At 30.6% G+C, this 27,973-nt stretch overlaps 1 long non-coding RNA gene across 1 annotated transcript; it reads left to right on the forward strand.

Moving 5' to 3' along the window:
* Positions 1-848: 848 nt before the first annotated feature.
* On the forward strand, positions 849-21,315 carry LOC127724193 (uncharacterized). The gene is made up of 3 exons (XR_007992383.1): positions 849-873; positions 20,245-20,316; positions 21,277-21,315. It is a non-coding gene; the product is annotated as an uncharacterized LOC127724193 (long non-coding RNA).
* Positions 21,316-27,973: the final 6,658 nt, after the last annotated feature.

The following is a 27,973-nucleotide window of genomic DNA, read 5'->3' on the forward strand; positions in this document are numbered from 1 at the left end:
ATACCAAAATGCATATTTGAATTGGTAATAAAGTACTACACCTTCATTCTATTCGGTGATTTCTAGGTTTGATATATATTTTTAAAAGACTTTATTTATCTATTTCAGTTTCAGTAGGGGGATTACTTTTTTCACAGAAATTTCTTGATGACAATTTCTTTTTTACTTTTCAAAAAGACGGGCATCAAGATTTTTGAAGATATAAAATTAAGTATGCACCGGCCTATCCCTCTTATAAGTTATGTACGGTCTATAAGAAACAAGTCCAACACGTTTATCGTAGATTGCTAATTTTACTATATATCATATTACAGAGACTTGGCAGACAATAATATTAGTTCTATAGCAGATAGTCCTTTTATCGAACTGACAAATTTACAGAATTTGTAAGTATATCTATAGATTTCATAACTAGAGTAAATTTTATATCGAGTGATATCAATTGGATTTAATATATTTTTATATAAATAAAAAAGCCTGCAGAGTTTATGTTTATTATTTTGTATTGGAATTAAAAAAATTAATTGAAGAATCTTTGTCTTTGTGAAATGATTTTGAATTTGCTAACTTTAGAACTGAGTCCCACGGCCTATTGTTTTCTATTCATGTGCTTCTGAAATATGAAACATTTAAAAGTATACGTTAAGCAACAACAACAAGATTATCATTTAGTTTAATTAAGACATTGTAAATTGCCTTTACTTCAAGCTATTCCTTTCTATTCAATAAACAGTTCATATTAGATATAATGTTGCACCTTGGTAAATTACATATTACTCAGTTCACAAATTGTTTTTGTAGATTTATCCAGAGAAACAGGATCACTTCTGTAGAAAATGGATCTCTGTATGGATTATCATCCTTAAGAGAGTTGTAAGTACCGACTATCTATTTTATCTAAAATATTTTTCTGCCATTTCATTTCTTACAACCTATATCTATATTCTTATCAAGCATGCAATATTTCCCCTTTACCTTAAGCAACAGCAAATCAGCTTTTTCCTCGCCTGTGAGTGCATACTTTCAATTTAAAAATATTATGCTGAAAATAAAAAGACTTAATCTATTAATAAATATAGTTCCTGTCTCACTAGATTCACGCGCTGTGTTCTTTCTTTAAAATGAAAAATCGGGTAAAATTCGCATTCGCTATTTCATAAATGAAACAGAGGACGAAATGTGGTCAAGCCATATGAATCGATTCGTTACATGATGATTGCATTCATAATTTTTTTTGAAAAGATAACGTTAACTTACCATAGAGAATCCATTGTAAAGTATCTTCTACGTATGCAGTTACTCTCTATCAAAAAAATTCTAATGTATTTAATCGCAACCTGTCAAATATCGTTTCTAGTAGGTGATATATAATCCATATATAGGTCCTACAAAATGCTGATCATTTCAAAAGTTCACATTTTTTATTTTATTAGAATTTGTAATCATCTTAACTCACTTTTTATACTTTATACAGTTCATATTAGGTATAAAGTTGCACCCAGGTAAATTACTTATTATACAGTTAGCAAATTCATTTGTAGAAATCTCAGTGAAAACAGAATCACTTCAGTAGAAAATGGATCTCTGGATGGATTATCATCCTTAGAAAAATTGTAAGTACCGATTATCTATTTCATCTATGATATTTCTTCTACCTTTTCATTTGATACAATTTATATTTATATTCTTATTAAGCATGCAATATTTTCCCCTTTACATTAAGTAGTAACAAAAAAAGAATACTATTTGTTTATCGAAATTATTATTCTAATACCTTTTGACAAGACAAATTTTTTCTTATAATCTTGTTAGCTTAATAATTAAAAGATACTGATGGGTCATTCAAAAACTGATTGGTTGACAGAGAGAAATATGGATAAAATACAAAAACGATAAAAAGATATAAAATATTGTAAATGATTCTGGGGAACCCTGTGTCTCGCCTGTGAGTGCATACTTCAAGTGTAAAAATATTATGCTGAATGTGAAAAAACTAAATTCATTTATGAATAAAGTTCCTGTTTCAGTAGATTCATCCACTGCGTTCTTCCTTAAATAAGGAAATATCAGGTAAAAATTCGCATTCGCTATTTCATAAATGAAACAAAGAGAACGAAATGTGGTCAAGCCAGATGGATCGCTCCTTTGCAATCTATGTAACAGATATCTCAAAACTTCGACCATCTAATAGTAACGATCAAAAAACTTTTGAAAAGATAACGTTAACTTTCCACGAAAGCCTTTGTTAAGTACGTTTTTCGTATGCAGTTACTCTCTATCAAGGAAATTCTAATCAATTTAATTGCACGCTATGGGATATCATATCAACCAGGAGATATACAATCCATATATAGGTGGTCCTTGTAAAGTGCTGCTAAATACAAAATGAATGTAATTTTCACTGTGGAAACATTTAAATTATCAAAAATGATGTTGTAAATTGATTTGTGAAATATTTCAGCTAAAATATATGTTATTGTTGTACATGTTGTAACGACAGAAATTCGGATATAAAGCAATTTAGAAATAAAAGAATGTTACATTTTATCTTTTAAATATTATCTTATCTTTAAAAAACAGATTTGTTTTAGCTTATTTTTATATTAAACATTTCATCCAAATCATTCAGGCTTTTTTATTATAGAGTTATAAAAGCGTTGGTCGTGCGCTCATTTTTAGTATGAATCGCTTCCACTTTATACCTTAATTACATTCTGCTTCCATTACAATTTCATCAATTGTCTTAAGTTTATATAAAAGAAATAATTCAAACACCTTAATCGTAAATAGCTTATTTTATTGTACATTATATTACAAAGACTGATCGACCAATGATATTAGTTAAATAGAGGATAGCTCTTTTGTCGGACTGACAATTTTACAGACTTTGAAAATAAATTGATAAGTTTCTTAACGAGAGAGAATAAGGTGTTGCTTCATGTCAACTCACGAGTTATTTAATTTCTATATTATAACAAACGAGTTTGGAGATCTTTTTTGTTATTATTAATGAAATCAAATAATGAATTTAAAATATATTTACAACACCTTGAAATATTTTCGATTTCGCAAGCTTTATAACTGATCCCGACTGTACTTAACAAACTGATCTACTTTTTCTGTTCATTTGCTTATGAAGCATGCAGTATTTGCAAATATACGTAAAGCAACAACAAAAAATTATACTCCTCTTGCCTTTACTTTAAGTATTCAATTTAATATGCAGTTCATAATGTTACACCTAGGTATATTACTCATAACTCAGATCACAAATTCATATGTAGATATCTCTGTTGAAACAGGGACACTTCTGTAGAAACTGTATTTCTGGATGGATAGTTACGCTTACGAACGTTATATGTCCCGAATATTTATTTCATTTGTGAGATCATTTCGGCCATTTCATTTCATACAACCTATATCTATATTCTTATTACTCTTCGCTTTTCCATTAAGAACAAGTAAAAGATAGTATGGGACTAATAAATATTGACTTAGAGAAATATGACTTTAAGACAAAAAAAAAAAATAAAAGATCTTGGATGTTTCTCCTGAACACTCTGTAAGCGTGATATTTCTACTTTAAGAAGTGTTATATCAAATGTCAAAGAACGAAATCAAGTTATCAGTAAAATACGAAAAATTGTATATTGATGGTGATTTTTGTTCTGCAGTAATAAGTCTACAGAACTAAGGTTGGATAAGGAGTTCCTGTTTCCTCTACATTCTTCCTTTAAAAAAGAAAATTCGGTAATAATCGCATTCGCTTATACATGTATCATCAATGAAAAAAAAGTGGATGAAATCTGTCCTAGACAAATGAATATATTTTCAGAGAAACATTTTCATACGTTTAATTCTAGCTATGGAATATTTAATCAACCAGAATACATACAATTCATATAATATTTATTATAGGTCCTGCTAGAATACTGCTAAATACAAATAAAAAGTTCACAGTGGGAAAACAGAAATTTTAATATTGCTGACTGCATTATATCTGAATCGCTTGTTTTATTTCTTCACGACACCTGATTAAAGGAAAAACGACTTTTATCAGAATTCTGTTGTAAATTGATATGTATAATATTGTAGATATATTCAAAGTTTTTACTACCACTGGGTCGATATTTATCTTCTAGTGGACTGTTAGTCCCTGAGGGTATCATCATCCCAGTAACCAGTTCTGCGGTGCTGGCATGAAAATACGGATTTTCTGCTTTTAAATTTTGCAGTAACAAAATTTTGGAAAATATTTTAAATTAGGGAATATATCGCCCTCACGCAAAGCTGTGATTCCTTTATTTTAATATGCTTTTTTGTCTTTTTTGGTTCATAAGCTCTTGATATTTTAAATTAGCTTTGGATTATCAAACATTTTGGCCTCAATCATCATTGAAGAGACATTTGGTGTTCTAAATGTGCATCTAGTGAAAAATAAATTGGTATCGTTTATGTTATTAAACAATTAAATACAAAAGAATGTAAAATTAAATACTTTCAATCAAAATAAAAGAAAAAAAACAGACTGCATTTATGGTATTTTGATACCAACCATTTCATACCAAGAATTCAAGCTTCTTCTAAGGTTATGAAACCGTTGGTCGTGCGCACATTTTTAGTGTAAAGCCTTCTACTTGATACCCGAATTACATTCTCCTTTCCTTAAGATTTCAATAGCTGTATTCGCTTTGTATATAAGAAGCAAGTCAAACAGCTTAATCGTAGATTGCTTATTTTATTATACATTATATAGCGGAGACTTAGTAACTCATGATATCACTTCTACGAAATCATTTTTTTTAATCATAGGGTTATGAAGCAGTTGGTCGTGCGCACATGTTTAGTATACAGCCTTTCACTTCATACCTAAATTAGATTTTGCCTCTCTTCTTAAGATTTCAATAGTTGTACATGTATTTGGTTTGTATAAAAGCAAGTCGAACAGCTTAATCGTAGATTGTTTATTTTATTATACATTATATTACGGAGACTTAGACACAATGTTAGAACCAATAATATTACTTCTAAAGAGTATAGCACTTTTATCGGACTGGCAAATTTACAGACGTTGTTATTACGTTTACAGATTTCATAACGAGAGTGAATTAGATATCGCTTGATATCAATTCGAGTTATTCAATTCAGTAGCCATTGGAAATTTAGCAATGTCGATATACATTGTAAGATAGGCCACCCAAGTTAACGTATTTTTCGTACCACTTATTCATACAAACTCCGTTCAGTGTGATACGAATAATATATCTTCATGCAGGCAATTTATAACAGGGCTCAGCATAATACAATTATCCTCTTGGAGAAATACTTTAAAATATCAGCAGCAATAACAAATCGGGTTTGATACTTTTATTTACAACATCATACGACAATTCCTGAAGGAAATTGTAAAATCAAGTATAATTGCACACCTATTTCCTTAGTATGTCAATTGCTAAGGTTTACATTCTACTTGGAATTCTCTCTCTCTCTCTCTCTCTCTCTCTCTCTCTCTCTCTCTCTCTCTCTCAAATATAAATGACAACTGTGTTCAAAAAATTATCTCCCGTTGAGACATGGGATTGAGTTAATTGTCACCCTCGTTTTAACAAATAAAAATCTGGCATTCTAACGTAAAGTATAAAAAACAGCAATATCAAACTTCAAGTGTGCATTTCTGTACTGTACAGCTAGATAAATATGCAAAATGGTCGTCTTTTCAATGATTATCGGTAAAAATAAAAAAAATAATAAATTTCGTTGGTCCGCAGTTAATCATATATATGTTGTGTCATCTGTACTATTATTTGTCTGTTTGTCTTTTTATTTTTGGCCATGGCGTTGTCAGTTTGTTTTCGATCTATGAGTTTGACTGTCCCTCTGGTATCTTTCGTCCCTCTCTTATCTGTTGGCAATCTTTAATTGACACTTAAAGACCGGGGACGCCTTAAAAACTTTTGTAAGGTCTTCGGTAGACTTTTGGAAGCGGTTGATTTTTCCTTTTTATTCAAACCAGAATGTTTTTTTGATTTTATTGTGTAAATATAAATTGTAAAATGATACAGAAAATATACAACTATATTTGTATCCACTAAGGTCAAAAGAGCTTCATTGGTCAGCATGGTCATGTGAGATAGATAACTTTTCTTGAATTATCAGAGTGCTGTTGTAAATTTATACTACTAAAATAACACGGTCCAATTGGTTAGCCAGCATGACGTAAAAAACGACGAATCAAAGAATTCAACTTTATAAATAACTGATATCGGCCAATGGTGTTGTTTAAAAATTACACCATTCCAGGCCCTTTTGTTTTCCACATAATTAATATTACCAATAATCAAGAAGTTCCGTGTCGAATCAGATACCGATACCAATACAATAGTATATGTCACATGTAGTTTCCGATGGTTATCTGTAACCTTCTGTAAATCTCTCCTCTATCAGGAGAACTTGGAATTCTTCCAGTAGTTGTGTTATACCTATGTTACACTATGTAACACTATCTAATAAGTCTGTTTTCTTCCACCTCTATACCACTATTAATTTTGGTTAAAAAATTAAATTCAGTTTATAGTAAGTTTATTGTAATAAGGAAACCAAAACGGGTTAAAACAGAAAGATTTTGAAAGCAGAGAAAACTGTGCACCTTATAATCAGCATGACTTTATCAGATGACAATACGAATACTAAGCATCCAGGCTAAAAACAAGGTATTGGTACTTTAATTCAGTCACGGACCTGCGACATGTCGCGGGTGTGTTCTAGTGATAACGTATATCTATTTTAGCTATAAACAACGTCTTTGTTTTCACAAATATGTTCTGAAAATAGTATAATATTAAAACATTTTAATTTTAAAGTAGTATAATTTAAAGCGTATAAGATCTTAAATCTTAACTAGCATGTAAACGACAGGATAGTATTTAGATTGTTTTCAAAGCAGTTTTATACCAAGATTTGAAGGCTTCTTCCTGTAAGCTTTTGGGATTATAAAAGCAATAACTGTGTGCACACTCTTTTTTTGACGAGGTACATGTTACTAAATCTTTAGTGTACAATCTAAAAGAAACAAGTCAAACAGTTTAACTGTAGTTTTTTTTATTCTATTTTATATCATATTACAGAGTCTTGTCTACCAATAATATTAGTTCTATAGAGGAAAGTACTTTCAGCGGACTGACAAATTTAACGATTTTGTAAGTGTATATATAAATTTCATAACGAGAGAGAATTTGATATCGTTTGAAATCAACTCGTGCTTTTGAATTAAAATGACAATTTAGTCTGATTATTGCAGAATAATGAATAATGTCCACTTTCTGACAGTTTACTAGTGCATTCTATAAATATAACAAATCGGTATGAAATGAACGTTCTCTATTAAAAAAAGTTTCCGGACATTCTATTTTTGAATAGTTAATGAAAATTTGAATTTATTTACCAAATTGCATTCTTGAATTGGTGGTACAATACTACACCTTTAGTTTGATAGGTGATTCCCAGTTTAGATATATTTTGAAAAGACTTTTTTATTTGTATTATGTTACAGCACTGCAATAACTTTTTCACAGAATTCTTCAGATGGGCAGAAACATTTTGTATTATTCAAAAGGACGGGCATCAACTTTTTTAAAGATACAAAATTAAGTATACATCGACCCAGCCCTCTAATAAATTTTGTACAATCTAAAAGAAACAAGTCGAACAGTTCAATTGTAGATTTTTTATTTTATTATGTATCATATTACAGAGACTTGTCAACCAATAGTATTAGTACTATAAAGGATAACACTTTCATCAGATTGACACATTAACAGTTTTTGACACATTTACAGTTTTTGTATATATATAAATTTCATAACTAGAGATCGCTTGATATCAACTCTTGTTTTTTTTTTTTACAACTAAATGACAATTAAATCTGAATGTTGCAGAATAATTAAAAATTTCCATTTTCTGACAGTTTACTAGTGCAGTCTATAAATATAATGAATCGGTATCAAAGGAACGTTCTCCATTAAGAAAAGTTTCCGTAAATTTTATTTTTAAAAAGTTCATGAAAATTTGGATTACAAAGCTGCATACTTGAATAGGTGGTACAATACTACACCTTCGTTTTTTTTTTGTAGTTCCTAGATTTAAGATATTTTTAAAAGACTTTGTTTTTATTTCAGCAGGGCAATTACTTTTTTCACAGAAATCGTTGGGGGCATTTTTAATTTTACTATTAAAAAAAACGGGCTTCAACTGTTTTGAAGATATGAAATTAAGTATGAACCGGCCCATCCCTCTCATACACTGTATACGGTCTAAAAGAAACAAGTAAAACATCTTAATCGTCGATTGCTTATGTTATTATATATCATATTACAGAGGGACTTGTCAACCAACAATATTAGTACTATAGAAGGTATCCCTTATATTGGATTGACAAAATTACAGATTTTATAAGTATATTGATAGATTTGACGAGAGAGTATTGGTTTAAATAATATTTATTAAAAAAAAACAAATGATAATAATAAAGATAATACATTATAAACAATTGGATTGAGAAACAAGCAACATTGCTTATTTTTGATATGTCTCCCAAAAAACGGTAACATACAGCATACTGAATACTTGGAGCATGCTCTAATCGGAATTGACCTTCTGGGTATATGTGGTTGTAGTTTTAGTGCTTTGCGAGGATTTAACCAACAGCACTCCTTGCGGTCAGAAGGGGGATGAGCAAGGGCCTGAAAACAGTTATAACTAAGACTGATTTGTTTTGAGGTCCTCTTTCTTTAAAAGCGCATATGCAAAATTCATATTAATAATATTATAATCAACAACAATAATAGAGTATACAATGCAATTATTAAAAACATATAATTCATATAATTTCACAGCTTAAATGACCATTAAATAAACTTTATTTTATTACATAAGCATATGCATATTAAAAATGAACACGTATGCTTATCGTGACTCTTAAGCATTCAAATATGTGAGCAAGATGCGAACACAATCTTTAGCATAAGAGCATAATGCGATACCTAATACTTGAACCTATGTGAGCATAAAGCATGTGCTAAAGTGTGAATGTTTTTACTAATAAACATGGTAGAGCTAATTAAAAATGGTAGAGCAAATATTGCGCTTCTTAAAAACTTAAATTAAACTTTTAATACCAAACTAAATCAATTCAAACAATGAATATTGGTTGACAGAATCACAACGTCGAAAAGGCTAAATTACTCTGTATATGAAAATATGAATAATTTTGACATACTTAGCTCTACGAAAACTAAAGGCAATTGACAAATAAAGATATATATATATATATAAAACTTTATCATATAACATAGGGAAATAAGCTTTAAAACATACATGCTTGCTTTTTATCAAAATTCCTGACTCGTTATAGTGATATATTGCTACACGACAAAACTTGTTTACGATATATAATTATTTATCATTTCAACCTACACGTGTAGAAATTATTTATGAAAAGCTTCTTAAATAATCAAACCTTATCCTTGCGAAAATGATCTTAATTCTTATAAATTATGACAAGCGATAAATAAAATTATCATTTCAAGTATGTGAGCGTAAAACAAAATTTTATTACATTTAAAAATATCATTGAGTACAGAAACTTTGGGAAAAACAAATGAACCTTTCTTTTCTAAAACATATTTACATTATTTACACTTATACCATAAGAACTCTTTGATCTGAAATTATTTTAATTAATGCGAGAAAACTGAAAATAAAAATGATAAAACGAAGTATATATATAACTTGAATAAATAAAATACTTGACTCTAATGAAAACAGTAAAGGTTTGGTTTGCTTGCTTGCTTTGCTAGTATAAATGTTTACTCAAGCATTGTAATTAAGATTGACCTCTGCAATCAATAGATAGGCGGGGCTTCAGCTTGTATACATTATACTTTTAAATTTATTGGATGTTAAGTATAATGCAGAGTATAATGTATACAAGCTGAAGCCCAACCTATCTATTGATTGTAGATATTTTCAGATTTGGAAAAGCCAAATATGTACTTTCTAGAAAATATATTTCTAGAATGTATGATATTTGTAACAAATAATATATGGTCCGTTTATCAGTCTATTTAAGTTGGATCATCTTTATATATTTCTTCAGATAGAATGTTCTCATATTTTGTCAAAATGTAAATTCTGCGGTGCCATTTTTAAAAGATATAATAAAAAGTATGGGTCACCGCGCTATTTATAAGCTACAAGTCGTGCAATATTTCTCAACTTTGCATAGATTTTCATGAAAAAACACTTTTATGTGAATAAAAAGAAATCAATAAGATGGAATTTTGAAATAAAATATAAGAAGACAGGATCTACAATATGCTTTTAAGAATGTACAAAGACTTGTTTTCTTCTCACAAGTAAAACCTAAAAATTTTACGAAATATGTGTTTTTGTATATTTATTTAGAATACATGGAAATGCTGAATATAACTATTGTAATACGAAGTAACACAAATATATACAAATACATACAAAAACAGATTTATTTCATAAATACTGAACTGTGAATCAGATTTTAAATAGTGTTATTGTATATTCACAATTACCACCGAGCAGGCACACAACATTGATTAAACATTGAATCAATGTTTATTTTCTATGTTGAATCAATGTTGAATTATTATTAGATTTTGCAAATTTGTATCAACGTTGAAATCCTATGTTGAATCAACGTTGATGTTCAACTTTGAATCAATATTGAATAATGGTTGCTTCAACATTGTTTCAACCAATAACTTAATTTGAATTCAGATTGAATTCAGGGTGAATACCATATTTTGTAAAACAATCAACGTTGAATAAAGATTGTTTTAACTAATAATCGGTTGATTTCAGATTGATAACAAGTTTTTAAAGTTCTTTGTGACATTCAACACTGAATCAAAATTGGAGTGGTTGTGTTCAACTGCGTTACATTCCATAATATTAAACTGTAGCAATATTCAAGCTAGTGTCTTCTCAAGGCAATGAATGTCCTAGCAACATTCTGCCGCAGGAAACTTTCTCCAATAACTGCTCCATCAGACCAAAGTATTAAAAATAATCTCAGAAACAAATTGATGAACTTTAAATTAAAATAACTAAAGACAATTACAAAATTATTTCATGTTAGCCTGGTATACTGAGGTTGACATTCTTCCAACAAAAGAAGAATAACATCTCTGCAATCTTAAGCGAGCTTGATCAATTAGTTAATTATCTGTCAAAAATAAGATTTAACAATAAAAGAGGGACGAAAGATACCAGAGGGACAGTCAAACTAATAGATCGAAAACAAACTGACAACGCCATGGCCAAAAATAAAATGACAAACAGACAAATAATAGTACAGATGACACTACATAGAAAACCAAAGACTAAGCGACACGAACCCCACCAAAAACTGGGGGTGATCTCAGGTGCTCTGGAAGGGTAAGCATAACTTGCTCCACAGGTGGCACCCGTCGTATTGCTTATGTTATTACAAATCCGGTAAATAGTCTAATTCGGTAAGTCACATTCGTGAAAAGGGAGGGTTTTGTAGTTACGACATAAGGAACATATCCGATATCATCTGTGAAACGGTTATTCCATAACGGTCAATCAACTCGTGATGGCGTCCGTAAAATTTACGAAGGGATGGCTTCAACTTTCCCATTTGGAACTCTTGGTTTAATAGCTTCCTCGTGAGCAGCAATCCCCTATCAAGGAAATCATGATAGGAAACACAAGCCCGGGAATATCGTATCAATTGGGAGATATATACTCCGTATACAGGCTCTGCCGGAATGTTGCTACATAGAAATGGAAAGTTCACAATGGGGAAGCTGAAATCATCTCTTTTGTCGTAAAGTTTTGTTTTCAACCGACCCTCATTGTCAATTTCTAGATGTAAGTCAAGATATGAGGCAAACTTAACTGTATCTGTAGTATCCTTTATCTCTAGTTTGATGGGATAAACTCGTTCAACATAGTCACCAAATTTTGTATTATTTAGTGAGAGAACATCATCTATATAGCGGAACGTAGAGTTAAAGGATATTGCTAACTATTTATCTTTCTTCCTAAGAAGTTCCTGTATGAAGTCAGCCTAATAATAAAGAAACAAGTCGGCAAGAAGAGGGGCACAATTGGTTCCCATCGGAATTCCGACAGTCTGTTGAAAAACACGTCCTCCAAACGTAACAAATATGTTGTCAATCAAGAAATCAAGCATCTTGATAATGTCAGTTTCAGAGAATTTTTTGTTTGAATCAGAGTGATTCTTTACAAAGTAGGATTTATCCCTCCCCTAAACAAGATACTTGTATCTACGTTCGCCATTCTTTTTAATGAAACAAAGTAATACCAACTCTTTCAATTTTTTTTTAGTTTGGAATGGGGAATACTTGTGTAAAGTGAAGAAAAGTCAAATGTTTTAATACTATTGCAAGATGAGAGAGTCTTAGATTGTATGTACTCTAAAAGATCTTTGGAATTTTTAAGTATCCACATCTGATTCACGCCACTGTTTGAAGAAAGATTGTTGAATTTCGATATAAACATTAGTCTTCTGGAAATTGAGAAACTCTTGCTATTATATACAAGTACTCAAAATCAACATCTGACAGAAACCATTAAATCTCAAATCAATGTCTTGTCATATTTGACATGGTGTGGGCTTTTACTCATTGTTGAAGACTGTATATATGGTGACCCAAAGATGTATAAATAATTTTCTATGGTGAATGGTTGTCTTATTAACAATAAAAAAGTGGTTGGGTGCACACAACTTTAAATAGATGTTATTGACTGTCAATTACTCGTAGAAGATCAGTAATTTTCAACAATAAAACTGACCACATTCTTGTGAAGAGAACAATGGCTTGACCGCCAACAACCAATCAACCGAATAACAAATATGTGTGTTTACGGTTTTTTACGAACCATAATTTTTTGTACCAACCCCCAAGATTTTTTCAACATTTATTGATATGCATAAAAAAAAAACACAAATTATCCTCCGAGAGAAATATGGAAAAAAAACAGCAAAATAAAAAAATATTTCCTATACTGACATATCTTAATTTTTGAAAGCACACAACCCTTGATACACAAATATTTTGCCCAATGTCTATTTTAAATATCTGAGTGATCAAAATATAAAACAAAGTTTGCTGTTCCTAACCCATGTATACTTATGTCCAACCACTGATTATAGAGAAATATTCAATACGATAAAATTAAAATAAATTTATCTATTAATAGTGAAAACTTCTACTTCATTCTTCCCCCACTACTGTCTTTTTTGGAGCCCATTTTAGAAAGTTTTTTGTTTTGTCAGACACTTGTTGTTCCGTGATTCCATAGGTCTTCATAATGATATCTACAAAATCAAAAGTTATAACATTATCAAGTTTAATTCTATTCAACACATTTGACTATTAGTAACTTCATAATAATTATATTTAAAGTATAAATCAAAAGCATAAGAACTCGTGAAAACTCTCATCAAAGTCTGAACTTCATTTCCCTTTATATAGAGCAGAAGGAATAATCTGCAAGAAAATCCTACATACTGCATTTTAATTTGAACAAATTGAAGGTTTATCCACTTATGTCTTTTCCAGATTTCTTGTGCTGTTGCATGGATATCTGTCTAATTGACATATACCCTTCATCTTTGATTACCATGTCAAAACACTGCTTCAATTTTGACAGTAACATTTTGGAGGTCCAACTTGGTGAGCCATATGGCTTTTGACCTTTCCATCCCAATTTTGTAAACAAGCCCCCTTTTTATGAGATTGCGTGTAACTGAATTGTACAAGTTAATAATGATAAAATTTCTTTTTACTTTTGATTCAATCATATGATGAATTCAAATATTCATTGATAAAAATTGATGAGACGTTGCAAGCTAAATTGGGAATGGTAACATGCTAAACATCCCTATTTTCCTCGTGTAAAATTTCAACTTTTCAGTACAGTGTTCATAATAACATGATATGCTCACATTTCGAAAATACGATACTGTATTTACTGTAATCACAACGGAATTTATATATACTTAAGATAAAAATGTAAAAGCTGTATATAGGAAAGATATTGATAAAACTCTGTAGAATCACCTTGTGGTCTCGAATGCGGATATTCAAACTTTGCCAACAAAAACAACTGCGCATCCATATCTGAATTTGTCTTAAAATAAAAATGTTAAAAATGTCGCTAAAATTTAAACCAGTGTTCCAATAGATCTATCGAACCATTGTTTATGTACTGATGTATACATCTTTCTCTTTAGATTGATAAAAAGAATAGAAAAAAAAAAGAAATGAAACGATTCGTTTTCTGCGACTGGGTGCGATTGGTTCAGAAAAGCCGTATGGATCTATCCGTTGTGATATATTAAACAGATGTTTCAAAAAGAAAACCACATGATGATTGCATTCATAAAATTTGTTGAAAAGATAACGTTAACTTACCATAGAGAATCTATTGTAAAGTATCTTCTACGTATGCAGTTACTCTCTATCAAGGATATTCGAATATGTTTAATCGCAACCTGTCAAATGTCGTTTCTACTAGGCGATATATAGTCCATATATAGGTCCTGCCAGAATGCTGATCATTTCAAAAGAGAAATTCACATTTTTTATTTTATTAGAATTTGTAATCATCTTAACTCACTTTTTATTCCTTAAACAGTTCATATTAGGTATAAAGTTGCACCTAGGTAAATCACTTATTATCCAGTTAGCAAATTCATTTGTAGAAATCTCAGTCAAAACAGAATCACTTCAGTAGAAAATGGATCTCTGGATGGATTATCATCCTTACAAAGATTGTAAGTACCGATTATCTATTTCATCTATGAAATTCCTTATACCATTTTATTTGTTACAACTTATTTTTATATTCTTATTAAGCATGCAATATTTTCCCCTTTACATTAAATAGTAACAAAAAAAGAATACTATTTGTTTATCGAAATTATTATTCTAATGCCTTCCGACATGACAAATTTTTTTTTAATCATGGTAGCTTAATAATTAAAAGATACTAATGGGTCTTTCAAAGACTGTTTAGTTGACAGAGAGAAATATGGATAAAATACAAAAACGATAAAAAGATATAAAAGATCGTGCATGATTCTGGGGAACCCTGTGTCTCGTTTGTGAGTGCATACATCGAGTTTTAAAATATTATGCTGAATGTGAAAAGACTAAATTCATTTATGAGTATAGTTCCTATTTCACTAGATTCATTCGCTGCGTTCTTTCATAAAAAAAGGGGAAGTCGGGTAAAAATCGCAAAAATGAAACAAAGGTGACAAAATGTGGTCAAGCAATATGGATCGATCCATTGAAATATATGTAACAGATATCTCATAAAGTCGACCATATAATAGTAACGATCAAACAGTTTTTGAAAAGATAACATTAACTTTCCATGAGAACCATTGTTAAGTAGCTTTCTCGTATCCAGTAACTCTGTATCAAGGAAATTATCATCAATTTAATTGCAAGCTATGGAATATCGTATCAACAAGGAGGTATATAATCATTATATAGGCGGTCCTTGTATAGTGCTGCTAAATACAAAATAATTTTCACTGTGGAAAGATATAATAAGATTAATCTTTTTTACTGTATTATATTTTTATTGTACAATTACTTGTTTACAACACCTGATATATAAAAAATTGACTTGATCAAAACGCTGTTGTAAATTGATAAATCAATATGTAAAATATTTCAGCTAAAATCAATCTGATCGTTATTACACAGAAGTTCTGATATAAAGCAATTTAGAAATAAAAGATTGTTAAATTGAATCTTTTTAATCTTAACCTATCTTTGAAAAAGAGATCTGTTTTTTATATCGAACATTTCATCCCAATCATTCAAGTTTTTTTTTAATTAATGGGTTATATAAAAGTTGGTCGTGCGCTCATTTATAGTATGAATCGCTTCCACTTTATACCTAAATTACATTCTGCTTCCATTACAATTTCATTAATTGTCTTCTGTTTGTATAAAAGAAAAAATCTAAACACATTAATCAAAAATTGCTTATTACATCATATATCATATTACAAAGACTGATCGACCAACAATATAGGTTCTATAGAGGGTAGCACTTTTGTAGGACTGACAAATTTACAGACTTTGAAAATAGATTTATAAGTTTCTTAACGAGAGGTTATTTGATATTTCTTGATGTGAACTCTCGAGTTATTAGATTTCCATATTATTACAAACGATTCTGGAGACTTTATTGTAGGTCATATCGAAATTATATAACGAATTAAAATATCTTTACAACACCTTGAAATATTTTTGATTCGAACGCTTTATAACTGATCCCTACTGTATTTAAAAAACTGATCTACCTTTTCGTTTCGTGTGCTTATGGCGCATGCAGCATTTGCAAATATACGTTAAGCAACAACAAAAAAATCATCGTTTAAAAAAAGAAAAAGATTGATAATCCTTTTGGCTTTACTTCAAGTGTTTAGCTTTCTTTTTAATGTGCAGTTCATATAAGATATTATGTTGCACCTATGCATATTACTTATTACTCAGTTCTCAAATTCATTTGTAGATATTTCAGGGACAACATGATCACTTCTGTAGAAAATAGAATTCTGGATGGACTGTCTTCCTTAATCCTCTTGTAAGTCCCGAATATTTATTTTATCTGTGAGATCATTTCGGACATTTCATTTCTTACAACCTTTATTTATATTCTTATCAAGCATGCACTATTTTCCCCTTTACATTAGGCAGCCATTTTTTTATCGAGATTATTATTCTTATACTTTATGACGGGACAAGATTTGTATAGTCCTGTAAACTCTTCGCTTTTCCAGTAAGAACAATTAAAAGATATTATTGGCGAATCAAATATTGTGAGTTGACAGACAGAAAAATGATTTGAAGACAATAAAGATCAAAAAGATCGGGAATGATTCTCTTGAATCCTGTGTCTCGCATGTGATTGCTACTTTCAGTGTAAAAGTGTTATATCGGATGTCAGAAAACTAAATTTATTTATAAGTAAAATACGAAAAAACAATAGGAGGATGGAGATTTTTTTCGGCAGTATTAGTTCTACAGCGCTAAGGAAAGGTAAAGAGTTCCAGTTTCATTGACGCATTTGATGCCTGGTAAAAATCGCATTCGCTCATATCATAAATGAGAAAGTGGACGAAATATGTTCTAGACAAATAAATCTATCCGTAGTGATCAATGAAAATGATATCTCAAATAAGTCAACAATATTATGATTGCTTCCATACAACTTTTGAAAATAAAACATTTACTTCCCATAAAGACGCGTGATAACGACTCTAGTTATTGAATTAAAATGCATTGAAGTCTCATTGTTGTAGATTAATGAATAATGTCCACTTTCTGACAGTTGTCTAGTGCATTCTATAAATATGATGAAACGGTATGATATTGTGTTTCTTTGTCCTATATGTTCTCCCATTTATTTGTATTGTGATCCTGTCATGTGATGTTGTCGTTTTGGTGTTGTGTTTGACGTTTCCATAAAAGCGGGAGGTTTGGCATGCCACAAAACCAGGTTCAACCCACCATTTTTTTCTTAAAATGTCCTGTACCAAGTCAGGAAAATGGCCATTGTTATATTTTAGTTCGTTTCTGTGTGTGTTACATTTTAATGTTGTGTTTTTGTTGTGTCGTTGTTCTCCTCTTATATTTGATGCGTTTCCTTCAGTTTAAATTTGTAACCCGGATTTGTTTTTATCTCTATCGATTTATGAGTTTCGAACAGCGGTATACTACTGTTGCCTTTAATTAGCGTTCTGCACTAAGAAAAGTAAACGGAAATTACTTTTTTAAATAGTTGATAAAATTTGGATTACCAAATTGCATATTTGAATTGGTAGTAAAGTACTACACCTTCATTCTATTCGGTGATTCCTAGGTTTGATATATATTTTTAAAAGACTTTATTTATCTGTTTTAATTTCAGCAGGGGGATTACTTTTTTCACAGAAATCTCTTGATGACATTTTTGTTTTACTATTCAAAAAGACGGGCATCAACATTTTTGAAGATATAAAATTAAGTAATCACCGGCCTATCCCTCTTATAAGTTATGTACGGTCTATAAGAAACAAGTCCAACACGTTAATCGTAGATTGCTAATTTTACTATATATCATATTACAGAGACTTGGCAGACAATAATATTAGTTCTATAGCAGATAGTCCTTTTATCGAACTGACAAATTTACAGATTTTGTAAGTATATCTACAGATTTCATAACGAGAGTAAATTATATATCGCGTGATATGAATAGGATTTAATATATTTCCATATTAAATGAAAAAAGCCTGCAGAGTTTATTTTTGTTATTTCTTATTGAAATTAAAAAAATGAATTGAAGAATCTTTGTCCTGGTGAAATGATTTTGAATTTGCTAACTTTAGAACTGATTCCCACGGCCTATTGTTTTCTATTCATGTGCTTCTGAAATATGAAACATTTCAAAGTATACGTCAAGCAACAACAACATATTATCATTTTGTTTAATTAAGACATTGTATTTCTATTCAATATACAGTTCATTTTAGATATAATGTTGCATCTTGGTAAATTACATATTACTCAGTTCGCAAATTCTTTTTGAAGATTTATCCAGAGAAACAGGATTTCCTCTGTAGAAAATGGATCTCTGTATGGATTATCATCCTTAAAACAGTTGTAAGTACCGACTATCTATTTTATCTATAATATGTTTCCGCCATTTCATTTCTTACAATGTATATTTATATTCTTATCAAGCATGCAATATTTCCCCTTTACCTTAAGCAACAGCAAATCACCATATGTTTTATCGAAATTATTCTTATAATACCTTTTGACGTGACAAAATTTTCTAATCGTGTTGGTACTCTTTTGTATTACGTTAAAAACAATTAAAGGGTTATAATGGGCGAATTGAAGACTGTTCAGTTGGCAGACAGAAATATGGCTAAAATACAAAAACGATAAAAAGATACAAATATCATGAATAATTCTTGGGAACCTTTTTCCCTCGCTTGTGAGTGCATACTTTCAATTTAAAAGTATTATGCTGAAAGTAAAAAGACTTAATTCTTAATTCCATTCTCAATTTTATTAATCCATTGATAAATACAGTTCCTGTTTCACTAGATTTACTCGCTGCGTTCTTCCTTCAAAATGAAAAATCGGGTAAAATTCGCATTTGCTATTTCATGAATGAGACAAAGAGGAGGAAATGTGATCAAGCCATATGGATCGATTCGTTAAAATCTGTGCATCAGATATCTCCAAAAGTAAACCATATAATAGAAACGATCAACAAAATTTTGAACAGATAACGTTAACTTTCCGTGAAAGACATTGTTATGCAGCTTCCTCGTATTCTGTTACTCCATATCAAGGAAATCCTAATCAATTTCATTACAAGCTATGGAATATCTTATCAAACAGGAGATATACAATCCATATATAGGTTGTCCTTGTATAGTGCTGATAAATACAAAATTAATGTAATTTTCACTGTGGAAACATTGAAATATGTAAAATATATAAAATCTGATACTTGTTACGATAGAAGTTCTGAAGCAATTAAGAAATAAAAGAATGTTAATTTTTATCTTTTCAATTTTAACTTATCTTTAGAAAACAGATTTGTTTTAGCTTATTTTGATATCAAACATTTCATTACAGACAGGCTTTTCTTATAATTGTTGGGTTATAAAAGAGTTGGTCGTGCGCTAAGTTTTAGTATGAATCGCTTCCAGGTTATATGTAAAGTACATTCTGCTGCCATTATAATTTCATTAATTGTCTTATGTTTGTATAAAAGAAACAATTTAAACACATTATACATGAATTGCTTATTATATTATATATCATATTACAAAGACTGATCGACCAATAGTATTAGTTCTATAGAGGGTAGCACTTTTGTCGGACTGACAAATATACAGACTTTGAAAATAGATTTATAAGTTTCTTAACGAGAGGAAATTTGATATTGCTTGATGTGAACTCTCGAGTTATTAGATTTCCATATTATTACAAACGAACCTGGAGAGTTTATTGTTATTATTATCGAAATTATATAACTAAGTGTTTAGCTTTCTATTAAATATGCAGTTCATATAAGATAAAATTTGCAAATTGGTAAATTACTTATTACTCAGTTCGCAAATTCTTTTTGTAGACATAGCCAGTCAAACAGGATCACCTCTGTAGAAAGAGGATCTCTGGATGGATTATCATCCTTACAAAAGTTGTAAGTACCGACTGTCTATTTTATCTGTAATATTTTTTCTGCCATTCATTTCTTACAACCTATATTTATATTTTTATCAAGCATGCAATATTTTCCCCTTTGCATTAAGCAACAACAAATCACCATTTGTTTTAACTTATACCTTTTGACGTGACAAGATGTTTTAATCGAGTTGGTACTCTTCCGTATTACGGAAAGAACAATTAAAGGATACTAATGGGCCTATTAAAGACTGTTCAGTTGACAGACAGAAATACGGCTAAAATACTAGAACGATAAATAGTACAAAAACGATAAAAAGATATTAAGATCGTGAATGATTCTTACGAACCCTGTTCCCTCGCCTGTGAGTGCATACTTTCAATGTTAAAGTAGTATGCTGAATGTAAAAAGAATAAATCCATTGATAAGTTTAGTTCCTGTTTCACTAGATTCATCCGATGCGATTTTCCTGAAAAATCGAGTAAAATTCGCATTCGCTATTTCATAAATGTAACAAAGAGGACGAAATGTGGTCATATGGATCGATTCGTTGAGATCTATGTAACAAATGTCTCAAAAAGTCGACCATATAGTAACGTTCAACAAACTTTTGAAAAGATAACGTTAACTTTCCATGAAAGCCATTGTTATGTAGCTTCCACGTATGCAGTTACTCCCTATCAAAGAAATTTTTATCAATTTAATTGCAAGCTATGGAATATCGTATCAAACAGGAGATATACAATCCATATATAGTTGGTCCTCGTATAGTGCTGATAAATACAAGATAAATGTAATTATAACTGTAGAAACATACAATTAGATTAATCTTATATCTACATATGCAGAGTTCATTGTTATTATTATCGAAATAATAGAACGAAGTGTTTAGCTTTCTATTAGATATGCAGTTCATATAAGATAAAATTTTGCATCTATAAATATTACTTATTACTCAGATCACAAATTCATTTGTAGATATCTCGGTTATAACATGATCACTTCTATAGAAAAAGGAGTTCTTGATGGACTGTCATCCTTAGACACGATGTAAGTCCCGAATATTTATTTTATATGTGAGATCATTTCTGACATTTCATTTCATACAACTTTTATTTATATTCTTATCAAGCACTCAATATTTTAACCTCTACATTAGGCAGCAACAAAACAATCACCATTTTTTATCGAGATTATTATTCTTACACCTTATGACGGGGTAAGATTTGTATAGTCTTGTTAGTACTCTTCGTTTTCCAGTTAGAACAATTAAAAGATATTATATGCCAATCAAATATTGTTAGTTAATCGAAAGATATATGACTAAAAGACAAAAAAGATATAAAAGATCATGAATGATTCTCCTGAACCCTGTGTCTCGCATGTGAATTATACTATCAGTTTAAAATGTTATATCAAATGTCAAAAAACTAAATCCAGTTATCAGTATAAAACGAAAACCTATATGTGGACGGTGATTTTCTTTCGGCAGTATTAGTTCTACAGAAGCTAAGGTAGGGTAAGGAGTTACAGTTTCATTAGAAGCATCCGCTGCATTCTTTCTTTAAAATAAGAAAATCTGGTAATAATCGCATTCGCTCATATCATAAATGAAAAAAGTGGACGAAATCTGTTCTAGGCAAATAAATCTATCCGTTGTGATCTATAAAACTAATTTTGTAGACATTTTCAATGTTCTCGTAGTTATGTAAAAGAGGGACGAAAGATACCAGAGGGACAGTCAAACTCATAGATCGAAAACAAACTGACAACGTCATGGCCAAAAATAAAAAGACAAACAGACAAATAATGGTACAGATGACACAACATAGAAAACTAAAGACTAAGCAACACGAACCCCACCAAAAACTGTGGGTGATCTCAGGTGCTCCATATGTAAAATGTTCTGACAATGGCATAATATTAGGCAATTAAATAAAAAAAATTGTAATATTAAATATTTTCTATCAAATGAAAAAAACAGATTGTATTTAGACTATTTTTATAAAAAAAATTCTAAGAATTTAAGCTTTTTATCAGGTTATGAAACCGTTGGTCGTGCGCACATTTTTAGTATAAAACCTTTCACTTCATAAATTTATTACATTATCCTTCCCTTACGATTTCAATAATTGTATTCGCTTTGTATAAAAGACGCAAGTCAAAGAGTTAGTCGTAGATTGCTTATTTTATTATACATTATATTACGGAGACTTAGCAACCAATAATATTACTTCTAAAGATTATAGCACTTTTATCACTAAATTGATAACAAGGCTGAGCCATGAGAAAAGAAACCACACCTTAATGCAATTATCTTCTTGCCAACATATTTTGAACATATCAGCAGCTATATCCAATCGGGTTTGAAACTTTAATTCACAACATCATACGACACTTCCTGAAGTATTCTCTAAGTATGTCAGTTGGTAAAATTTACAACGTACTAGGAATATTCTCTCTCTCTCTCTCTCTCTCTCTCTCTCTCTCTCTCTCTCTCTCTTTCTCTCTCTCTCTCTCTCTCTCTCTCTCTCTCTCTCTCTCTCTCTCTCTCTCTCCACTATAGCTAAATATAAATGAAATCTGTGTAACACATAACTTGTCAACCAAGGCGAAGCTGAGCTATGAAATAGAGTAAGTTGTCTCCCTCGTATTAATCAATAAAATTCTGCCATTCTAACATGAAGTATAATAAACAGCAAATATCAAACTTGAAGTGTGAATTTCTGTACTGTACAGCTAGATACTGCAACGTCCGGTCTATGTATTTGTTTGATGTTTTTCTTTGTATCGATCTGATGAGTTAAGCTTTTTCAATTGATTTTGATCAATATTTCTTATGTTGTGCTGTTACACAACTGTCTTGGGCTAGGGGGATGGTTGAGCGCTCACAAACATGTTTAACCCCGCCACATTCTTTATGTGCCTGTACAAAGTCAGGAGCCTGAAGTTCAGTGGTTGTCGTTTGTTGATGTCTGTCATATTTGTTTTTCGTAAATTGTTTTTTTTATGATTTAGGCTATTAGTTTTCTCAATTGAGTTGTTTCATACTTATTTTTTATGTCGGGGCCTTTTATAGCCGACTATACGGTATGGGTTTTTCTCATTGTCAAAGGCCGCACGGTTGCCTATGCTTGCTTACATCCACTTTATTTAAACTTGGTGGATAGTTGTCTCATTGGCAATCATACCACATCTCCTTATTTTTAGATTGTTTCAATATATAGCAGTAGAAGAAAACATTTAATAATTTCGTGGGTCTGTAGTTTATTTGTTGACAAACTGTTCTTGGCATTGATAGACGTTTTATAAGCGGGTGATTTTTTTTTCACAAAAGAATGTTTTCTGGATTTTATTGTGTAAATATAACATGTAGAATGAAACAGAAAATATACTCCCATATTTGTATCGACTAAGATCAAAAGAGCTTCATTGGTCAGAATGGTTATGTGAGATAGATTAAATAATTTCGATTTCGCTAGCGTTAGAACTGATTCCCACTGTACCTAACTAACTGACCTATTGTTTTTAATACATGTGCTTCTTAAACATGCAACATTTCCAAGTAAACGTTAAGCAACAACAACAAAAATTATCATTGTTTCTTATTAAGACATTTTAAATTGCTTTTAGTTCAAGATATTTCATTTCTATTCAATATACAGTTCATATTAGATATAATGTTGCACCTAGGTAAATTACTTATTACTCAGTTCGCAAACTCTTTTGTAGTTATCTCACGGCAAACCAGATCACTTCTGTAGAAAATGGATCTCTGTATGGATTATCATCCTTGAAAAAGTTGTAAGTACCAACTATCTATTTTATCTATAATATTTTTTTGGCCAATGATTCTTGGAAACCCTGTGTCTCACCTATGAGTGCATACTTTCAGTGTAAAAATATTATGCTGAATAAGTATAGTCCCTGTTCACTAGATTCACCCGCTGCGTTCTTCCTTTAAAAAGGGAAAATCGGGTAATAATTGCATTCGCTCATTTCATAAATGAGACAAAAAGGGTGAAATGTGGTCAAGCCATATGGATTGATCCGTTGTAACCTATGTAACAGATATCTCAAAAAGTCGACATATCATAATAACGATCATAAAACTTTAGAAAAAATAACGTTAACTTTCAATGAAAGCCATTGTTAAGTAGCTTCCTCGTATGCATTTACTCTCTATCAAGGAAATTATCATGTGTTTATCGCAAGCTGTTAAATATCGTTTCTACCAGGCGATATACAATCCATATATAGGTCCTGCTAGAATGCTGATAAATACAAATGAAAAGTTCACAAAATTTGTTTTATCAAAATTGTTAATCATCGTGACTAACTTTTTTTTTTAATATACAGTTCATATTTAGATATAATGGTGCACCTAGGTAGATTACTTATAACTCGGTTCTCAAATTCTCTTGTAGATATCTCAATAGAAACAGGATCACTTCTGTAGAAAATGGATCTCTGGATGGATTATCATCCTTAGAAATATTGTAAGTACCGACTATCTATTTTATCTATGATATTTCTTCGGCCATTTCATTTGTGACAACTTATATCTATATTCTTATCAAACATCCTGTTTCTCTAAATTCTTCCGCTGCATTCTTCCTTTAAAATAAGAAAACCCGGTAATAATCGCATTCGCTCATAACAAAAATTAAAAATAATAAAATGTTGCACATAGGTATATTTATAGGTTTGATAATGATTGAGAATAAGATATCGCTTGATATCAGCTTGAGTTATCTAATTTCAATATAACAATAAACGAGTCATCGGCGAGTTTATCATTTCTATTTAGACTAAATAAAGAGAATTGACAGCAAGCAATATCCAATTCTCACGAGTTGTTTAACCTATTTCACTTATGGTCAACACCTCTTATTGTGTTAAACTGAAAATACCGCGAATCGTTTGTCCAGTCTTTTGCACATACCAGTATGACGTAATAAATCTTGTTCTGGCGTCAAACTTTAACATCAGACATTTAAAAACTTGTTGTTAGCTTCAGATTGTAATAAAATTAGACAAGATGATTTACGGGTGAAAAGTGAGGGTGTTTTGCACATTATTGAATAAATAACATATGTCCGTTGCCATGGACGAAATGTGCATTGTCTTAATCTTTGAAAGTTATCAATGACTCAACGAAAAGCCAATGGAAGTGTCGTAATATCGTCTCATGATGCTGGATAAGCCAATCAAATTAATCAGTTTTCGTATCACTTTTTTGTATCACACGTGCAGTGTGATACGAGAAATATCGCCTCATGCAAGTAATAGATATCAGGTCACAACCATAAGAAAATACTTATTACTCAGTTCGCAAATTCATTTGTAGAGATATCAGTGGAAATAGGATCACTTCTGTAGAAAAGGATAATAAGACTTGTTGATAAATATTCCGTATCAACCTTACAAATAATGCATGATGGACTTGGAGTATAGATTCTAGGTACTACCGTTGTTTATCATCTTAATTACGTCATGTACGTGTTATAGTGTTTTTTATTTGACTTTGCATATATTTAACATTTACTGTTTAGTCCATTTTTGGTAATAAGCTTTTAAAGTGGCTCGGTATTTATAAATCACGCCATTGTGTTATAGTGCTATGGTCATTTTTGTATTTTTGTCTTTCATTTTTGCTTATGTACTTTGTATATAGAGTATCTATATGCCATTTTGTTTTCTGTTTTGAAATAACTAGTTATTTGTTTTTATAGTGATTAAGAGTTTTACACAATGTTGACTGCTGTACCCAAATTTTTACCTTTGTACCTTTTATATCTGTTTGTTCTGCTCACACATTGTTGTCAATATAATGGAATTCTATGCGACTGTCATACAAGTGAGAGGTTTAGCTAGCTATAAAACTAGGTTTAATCTACCATTTTCTACATAAGGTAATGCCTGTACCTAGTCAGGAATTTGACACTTATTTTCCATTCGTGCCTTTGATTTCGCCATTTGATAAATGACTTTCGGTTTTGAATTTTCTTTGGAGTTCGATATTTTTGTTAATTTACTTTTTTATATCTACTCGTTATCTAATTTCAAAAAAAGGAGTCTTCGGCGAGTCTATTATTTTCATATAGATTAAATAACGAGAGTCGATATTAAGCAATATCACGAGTTGTTCAACCTACTTCACTTATGGTCAACACTCTCATTGTGATAAATTAAAAAATCCGCGAATCGTTGATCTAGTCTTTTGCAAATACATGTACCATTATGACATCATAAATCTTATTTCGGCGTCAAACTTTAACATCACACATTTTAAAAAGTTTTTTTTAGCTTTGCATATTATTGAATAATAAACATATGTCCGTAACCATGGACGAAATGTGCATTGTTTTAACCTTTGAAAGTCATCAATGACTTAACGAATAGCTAATTGAAATGTTGTAATATCATCTCATGATGCTAGATAAGCCAATCAGATTAATCTAGTTTTTGCGTGACTATTCCGTATCACACTACATAGACATATCTCGTCATGCAAATATGTCATTTAAGGTTTTGATTTTGTAAATATTGCCGGTATCCTTAATAATCATTCCGTAAAAGAACATATTCCTGGTTATTTTGATACTATGAACTCCTTCTTATTTCTAATGTTTACAGAAAATCTACCCGGAAATATGTGTTTAAATTATAGGCAGGTCTGTAAAAATGTTAATATCAATGACAATACACCTACGTCATGAAATTGCAGTAATTCCAAATACATTTATGGCCCCAGTTCCCATGTTATAACAGGAGACCTTAACATTGCCCAGGACCGAGAGTTGAAATCATTCCTTAGTACAGGGCCTAAATATCGTCCCCTGTCAATTATCAATTGGGATGAGTGTCGTAGCATCATATACGACTCACTCCGTACTTTCTGTATGAAATGGGTAAACCGAGAAAAAGCTGACAGAAAATCATTAGATTCTTTTTTAATTCAGTAATGAACATGGTTGATATTCATATTAAACATTTTAAAGAACATGCTACTCCTAACAAGAACCATAATAGCCCTAATACGTGTATCAAACATGAGCTAAAAGAACTCGTCAAGGATTTTGTTTTGTTCTGGGTGATAAGGCTGCCAATGATATCATTATTGTTTGACATAAATTTATATTGAGGTTCTGCAAAAGAAAATCACGAATTCAACAACATTCCAACTGACTCAATTTTCGGCTAATGACATATGTAACAAACATAAACTTTAAGCTTCCTCTTTACAAGCAGAACCGAATAACATGAAAGTTCCAACGATGTATTGGCTTCCGAAGCTGCACAAAACACCTTACAAATATAGATTTATTTCGTCTTCAATCCATTGTTCCACTACTATACTGTTTATTCTACAGTACAACCTGTGACATTCTCTTAATTATTTAAACCCTCTTGTTTGGTCAACAGTAAATGGTGATCATTTATTGAGGTAATAAATCTTGAGATGTTGGCCATTTATTGGGGTCATACAATATAGGTTGATGTTTAATCTAATTATGTTACCTGTTGAAATCAATCAGGGTTAAAATTTTCAGCTTGTTTGTTTCATTAAAATTTACCTGTACAGGTAACTCATGTTACTTTTAAAATTGACATTTTAACCTTTTGTTGAAATTGTAGAATAAAATTTTGTTTTTAGTCTTTGTTAATATAC

This window comes from Mytilus californianus, unplaced genomic scaffold, assembly GCF_021869535.1.
Source record: "Mytilus californianus isolate M0D057914Y unplaced genomic scaffold, xbMytCali1.0.p SCAF_1, whole genome shotgun sequence".
NCBI classification, from domain to species: domain Eukaryota; kingdom Metazoa; phylum Mollusca; class Bivalvia; order Mytilida; family Mytilidae; genus Mytilus; species Mytilus californianus.